Raw genomic sequence first — 8,190 nt, 5'->3', positions numbered from 1 at the left:
ATTTCTTGAATTTCTATTGATGTACAGTTGTCAATTAAAAATTGCATTTCACAATCATTTACATATAATGAAAAAAGAATGGGAGATAAGATTTCCCCTTGGAATAAACCGTTTTCACAATCGAAATATTAGGACAAATTACCGTTATATTTAACACAACATTTAACATATTTATATAATGACCGTATAATTCTAAGTAATTTACCGCCAATTCCTTTCTTAATCAATTTGTACCACAAGTATTGCCTATTGACGAAGTCGAAGGCTTTTTTGTAATCAACAAAACAGCAATAAAGTCTTTTTTCTGTTTTTCAATGTACGATTAATAAGTGACTGAAGCGCAAATATTGCGTCAATAGTAGAAAAATTCTTTCTGAATCCAAACTGAGCATCTGCTATTTTATTATAATTGTTATCAAATTTCAACAGTCTTTCATTAAGTATAGAGGTGAATAATTTCCCGCTACAACTAACTAACGTTATACCTCTGTAATTGTCCGTTTTATTAACTTCATCTTTTTTGAACACAGGAATTATATTTCCAATAGACCAAGCGCTCTGGAAAAAATCCCGATTTGAATACACCATTAAATAATTTTAATAAACAGGGGACAAGGATATTATGAGTTAATAAAACATTCATTTAGCACACCATCATTACCAGCTGCTTTATTAGGTTTAAGTCTTTTAATAGCTGATAGTATTTCACTTTCTCTTATGTCTACATCAAGTTCATCAATTTGAGCTTGATCAATGATTTTATCGTATTCCTTTAAAAAAAAACACCATTATTTTTATCTACAGTAGGCGAGGCCCTACTAAGCGATGAGAACTGTAGAAGTCGTCAATACCAAGATCAGATTTAAGGTTTTTCTTTTTTTTTTATTAAAGGTTTTGTAAAATTCTTCAGGATTGTATTTGCGTAAATAATTCATCATCAGAACTTGGTCGTAATTGTGAGGTCAGTTATCGTTGGGACTGTAAGAAGTGGTCATATTATGGAATAGCGGGGTGGTCGTAATACTGAAGCGACCAATACAAAGATATATAGTGAAAAAAACGGGACTGAAAAAGGTGGTCGTTAGGTGATGTTTCACTGTAATACATAAATACAAAAATTTGATTATTTAATGATGAATTATAACAAATAACTACACAAAACAGCTGGCGTGACATAACATGATGTCATTGACAGCTAATCTGCGCCATTATCAGTCATTCAAAGTTCATGCATGAGTGGGCCCGTCATATTCTACACAGAAATGTGTAAAAGTATACAGTTATTATTCATTCGTTGTTTATTATGTACATTATAAGGTATTTGAATATTTGATGCTGTTGTATTTCTTTTTTTACGTCATTGAATGACAGCGATCCACACATCAGGTGAATGTAAACAGATATTACATTCATACAAAAAAATAGTTCCAATAGACCTGCTGCAAGGTGGCATGTTCCATTGACTCCTGAAATTATTACGAAGTGGGCGGAACTACACGGTTTTCGGTATCGTCTATTCGTCGAGAAAAAATGCAAAAAAAAATTGATTGCTATATAAATAAGATATAGAGACTGTAATAAGCGCAATCATACTTTAGCGTGAAACTTTATCGTGATACTGTCAAAGCACTAACATAACATGAGAGTTAAATTTTGTGTGTTTACAATACACAGGACTGCACTACGAGTATTCAAATACTTTATATAACTGATATAAACGAAACTATAGAGACAGATATACTTGGGTACCGACATAAGTGCTAATCTAGTTAACTTTGATGTTCTACTTAGTATAAGGCATGCTACCAACAAAGCGTATATGACAAAAACCTACATCTTTGGCTATTTTCTTTGATTTCTGCATAAGTATAAAAAAAGTATTTGAAATAAATTGCATTATCTGTTCATCCATCAAAACAAAACATCATTGAACTTAAAATATTTATCACGTTGAAAAGAAATCGATTTATCGTTGATACCATTGAATAAATGCAGGAGAAAAATAAATATCCTTGAATAAAGAAATAAACACAAACAAGAGTGCATGGTTTTAACTACTTACTTTTATGCAAGAGAAATCAGCTTCAGTGTAATTTCCACTTGCCAAACATGTAAGTTTACCATCACTTCCTGGCGAAAGCTCGTAGCCGTCTATACACGTGTATTGAATCGATGTTCCAACAGGTACGAATAGGATTCTTCTGTTTTTTCCGGCTTTTGAGTTTGATATGACTGGCCAAGTGCTGCACTCTATGTATATTCATATAAACCCAGATCAGAAAAAAGGAAATGAAACAAAAACTGTTGTGTTCTGGCTTTGAATCAACATTTGTATTTTGCATGCAAATATCTTTAAATGTAAGGAATAAGCAATATACATTATTTAAGTATCACCCAACCTCCCAGTCCTCCCTTCAATATGGAATAAAGCGCTACAAATACTGCTGGTCTTTGCTTTACATTTTAATTACTCTATATTCTAAATAGACAACAACGATTAGGCCTTGGACATGTAGCTGATACCAAGAAAAAGGGAGATGTTGTGAGTGCTCTTTCAGTTCTAACGAATGAAAGGGGTTATGCCTAAAAAGAGGCCAGCGGCTAAATTTTTACGTTTCTTTTGATCACTTGGGATTTTTCTCAATCTCCTCTTAGGCTTCAAATTTAGGCCCTTTGCATCACTGACGAGTGCTAGAAGGACGGAACAGCTGTATGATGTAGCATCACTGACGAGTCCTGGAAGGACGCAACAGCTGTATGATGTAGCATCACTGACGAGTCCTAGAAGGACGGAACAGCTGTATGATGTAGCATCACTGACGAGTCCTAGAAGGACGGAACAGCTGTATGATGTAGTTTAGTTCATTGTTTGGCTCTACTATATCTAACTCTAAAAGTTGATATTTACTTCTGTGTCTTTTATATAATTTTTGACAAAGCCAGCATAGAAAAATATGTGTGTGTAAATAATATTGAACATTAGTAATGATATTGTGAAAACTCCAAAGTACCCACATGACAACAGAAACTGATTTCAAACTCAAATTCGTTGAAACTAGGGTAAAATATTATCAAAAGCAAAAATTACACGGAGACTCCTGAAAAGTTCAAGAAAAATAAGACAAGGGAGGGTATGAAACATTAACTCTAAGTCATAGGGAAGAAGATTTATGACATACAGTGTTTGTCTCCTATCCTATTACACACAGGTTATGTACCTACTTGTAAGTTTAGAGCGTAATCATATAACTGCATTTTCATCCAGGTAGGAAAACGGCCTAAACATACACAATATACATTGTCACTATTGTTGGTAAAATATTGACATTTTCATGTACCAATGGTGCTTTGTTGCCATGACTTGTATTGGCGATAGAACATAAAGTCAGCTGCAACACTTGGTAACTTTTAAATCTTAATTTGATTGAACACTGTTGATTCGATTTAATTTCGATGCACATTGTCGGTAATTAGAAAATTAATTGTAAATCTATATATCTAAATTTGATTTAATTTCGATGTTTAAGTGCATATGCGGATAGTTAGAAATTTTATGAAAATTTTTTTTCATAAAATTGGTATTGATACAAATATTTCCATTTGACTTATATACCACATGGGTGAGGGTACACGTAATAAAATCTCGGCCTTTAGCCCAGTGTACAGTTCTGTTATCTTTGATAAGGATATATCATTATCTACCACCATTTTCGAGTAAACTTTGGTACGGCAGAAGGATAATATAGACTAGGTCGGTTTAATTTTGAAAATTAAAAATCAATTGAAAACAGGGTAAATAGAAATTGTCATCCAATTAGCTTGGTATTCTTTTGAACAATGTGGTTTCTGTACCTTTGTCCTTTGTTCATATTTTACCCTAGTGTTTTTGAATTGGAGTCTGGTATGATTATGCTGACATGATGGTATTTTCAACTGTATACTGTCTGTACAAACTTTGATTTTTTTATCATTTTTCAGAATCTATGTAACTTGGAGCAATATAAATCTGCCGAGCGCCATGCTAACTTTTATGATGATAAACAATCTGAACAATATACAGTGAGATAGTATCAATAAATATGAAAAATGAGTAAAACAAATATGAAAAGTTGTATATCTGTACTTACCAGTGATGATACAGTGCGGGGTCCCTGACGACAATTTCACACACGAGTGACGAAGTGGACAGGCATGGGACCCACAAGGATTACCATATGCCTACGAGAAAAGTTCATATTTATATGATTTGAATGTCGACATGAATGTTTACATCTAGCTATAAGTGTAGTGTTCACAACTAAACAATACAGGAGTGCCGTTTACATCACAGGCCTGTGCTCGCCATCCTCATGTAACTTATTGATGTTAACATCATCGGCTAGTTAACCAGTAACATCTACATCACGTACTCCCCATCCTCATGTAAATTATTGATGTTAACATCATCAGCCAGTTACCCAGTAACATCTACATCACGTACTCCCCATCCTCATGTTACTTATTGATGTTAACCTCATCGGCCAGTTACCAGTGACATCTACATCATGTACTCGCCATCCACATGTAATTTAGGAAGATATTTGTACTACCTATGATTTATTGCATTTTTACTTTTATACAATGGGTGGTTTCTGTACCTTTGTGAAATCTCCTTTCTCTATGTACTCCCATCCTTCAGTCGAATTCAGGGATGGTTTGTCAGCAGTACCCAGGAATTGGCATATACCTGTCTTTTTTCTGAAATTAACTGCCTGGCAAGAGCCACTGATTATGCACTTCGTACCGCACTGTCTCCTGTTGATTCCATTATGTGTCAGATAGGTTCTTCCGTTCAATTTCTTGTTATATTCTACATGAACCCGCTTCAGGCACGCTTGGCCTTGCGTTTCAGCTATAAAATCGATAAGGATGACATAAGCAAACACAAGAACATTCTTATAGCATTTGTTGTAACTCAATATCTTTAAGACTATTTATAAGACTCTCACGACAAATTGAAGAATTATTCAGAAGATGGCACCTTTGATAATTGTCTTGATTGCTGCTAATGTCGGATTCGTGAGATAGGTTCACTCAGGTCCAAAACAAAGAGGGAAAATGGACGGAGATGAAATCATAAAAATGATCGAGTTTCTGGTTGACAACTTCTTCGTCATGAGTGATGATTTTACAACAGGTATACTCAGGAGAACTAAGTTATCAAAACAAGTCACAAAGACCTTGCAAAGTCATTTGATTTCACTTTCATATATATTGATGGCTGACCATGGCCATTGTGTATGCTCACCAGAACAGGAAATCAAGGAACCGACAAATTCTTTTATTACAGCTACATGGTCCAAATGATGCAAGTATATGAAAGTTATGGGGAAGTTTTACGGTTATCATAGAGATGAGAAATGAGAAATATTTTTTGCGACGTACGACGTGTTTGATGCCAGATAGTTTGCCTGTTGATTCCGTTGTTGTATACCTTGTTCTCATTTGGGAACGTGACATTACTTTCTTGAATTTACCAAGGTTTGCATCGCTGATGTCGTCGATGAAGCTGTGCTTTTTCAGGGATCTCCGTGTATATAATTTTTTAATATTTTGCCCTTATTTCATTGAATGCGAGTTTGAAATATGATTATGTTGAAATTTTTGTATTTTCTTGCTGTTTTGTTCTCATTTAAGAGCATGACATTACTTATTGGATTGAGCAAGGTTTCATTGCGAGTGCTTTTTCAGGAGTCTCCGTGTAGATCTTTCTTTTAATTATATTTTGCCCTTTTTGTGAAACTGAGTTTGAATAACGAATTGTTGGCATGCTTGTATTCTCTTGTTTATTTATTTATTTATTTTTTCACAACAAATTTCAAAATATCTTAGACGTGAATTTTTTATTATGTTTTAAGTTTTGCACTCTATATTTTGTCTAAATATATTTGCAAGTCTGTTATAATCCTTAGCATTTCATACATTATTTCTTTAGAGAAAATGACGTCATTCATACCTTCGAACCGAATACACAATACAACATTTATTATATAAAGGGAAATAAAACAAAACGCAAGGATAATTGCATGAGACATATGATTTCAAAAGGGAACATTTCGCCAACCTCACCAAAGATACCCCTCATGTAAATGTAGCGGAATAAATCTTTTATCATTTTCACTTTTTACTAAAACATAGCTTATATAATATACATGTAAGTTCAAAATATGCTTCACTTATAGTTTTATCAATATCACAAGTGCATCTGATATATTGAGAGGGCCGGTTTTATATTTGAATATTCTACAATCATCGCTGATGATGACAACATAGGTTCTGTCTTACATGGACTATGTTTAACCTTGGAGAGCATGCATGAGCGACAATCAACACCATTGTTGAATCAATATTACCACAGTGTACCTTCATAATAACTGGAATGTTTACTGCTTGTATATAATTTGTTTTAAAAAGTATGAATTATTCAAAACAAAAGAAATCAAATGCAAATATTGAAGGTGGAAATAACTGTGATCTTCTGATAATGGCGATCCTCTCTAGAGAAAACAATATATATCCATGCTTCGATTTCCTTAATATTTATCATAATTATTACTTTCGTTCACAAGTATAATAGTGTTTATTGAGATATGGTATTTATGCAGTATAAAACATAATCAAATTTATCAAATAAATATTTCATTATATTGTATTGAATTGTAAAATTATTTTGAAAAGTTCTAATGAGAATATTTAGTAAATATGTGTACTTTTCTTTGGAAGGTGAAAGGTTTTCATAAAAATGAAACATTTCCAGGAAAAGCGGGCTTCCCATCGGCAATATTTCAACACTGTTACAGATATAATTGGAATCAAAGAATTCAACTTTATCATCAATTACTCTAGAGCGACAAAAGTAGAGATATCTAGATGTCTCGGTGAGAACACTTCACATGGAAAAAAAATGCTACATGCTTACTCTTCCAAAGCATCTGTCCTTATTCTCCTTGTGATTGTACAGGAGTCTCGGTGTTAATCTTTCTTTTGTATATATTTTGCACTAGTTTTATTTAAGTTAATTTTGAATTATGATTATGTAGACATGTATTTGTTGCTTTTAAGAACACGACAAATCTGATATTTTATTACGCCATCAATCAATGATTATGGATTCATATTACTTACAGGCCTTGTATACAAACACTTCAATAAACATACGCCACATTAACATGTATATATATACACTTCAATAAACATAACACATTAACATGTATATATATACACTTCAATAAACATACCACATTAACATGTATATATATACACTTCAATAAACATACCACATTAACATGTATATATATACACTTCAATAAACATACCACATTAACATGTATATATATACACTTCAATAAACATACCACATTAACATGTATATATATACACTTCAATAAACATACCACATTAACATGTATATATATACACTTCAATAAACATACCACATTAACATGTATATATATACACTTCAATAAACATACAATATATATATACACTTCAATAAACATACACATTAACATGTATATATATACACTTCAATAAACATACCACATTAACATGTATATATATACACTTCAATATATATATACACTTCAATAAACATAAACATAACACATTAACATGTATATATACACTTCAATAAACACCCAACACATTTACATGTATATATATACACTTCAATAAACATACGCCACATTAACATGTATATATATACACTTCAATAAACATACCACATTAACATGTATAAACATACACTTCAATAAACACTTCAATAAACATACCACATTAACATGTATATATATACACTTCAATAAACATACGCCACATTAACATGTATATATATAAACACTTCAATAAACATACCACATTAACATGTATATATATACACTTCAATAAACAACACATTAACATGTATATATATACACTTCAATAAACATACCACATTAACATGTATATATATACACTATAAACATACCACATTAACATGTATATATATACACTTCAATAAACATACCACATTAACATGTATATATATACACTATAAACATACCACATTAACATGTATATATATACACTTCAATAAACATACCACATTAACATGTATATATATACACTTCAATAAACATACCACATTAACATGTATATATATAATAAACATAC

This window comes from Ylistrum balloti, unplaced genomic scaffold (assembly GCF_031769215.1).
Source record: "Ylistrum balloti isolate Yb309-2 unplaced genomic scaffold, AGI_CSIRO_Ybal_v1 Utg369790, whole genome shotgun sequence".
Taxonomy (NCBI): domain Eukaryota; kingdom Metazoa; phylum Mollusca; class Bivalvia; order Pectinida; family Pectinidae; genus Ylistrum; species Ylistrum balloti.
The sequence above is the reverse complement of the archived record's forward strand: the minus strand, read 5'-3'. Positions refer to the sequence as shown.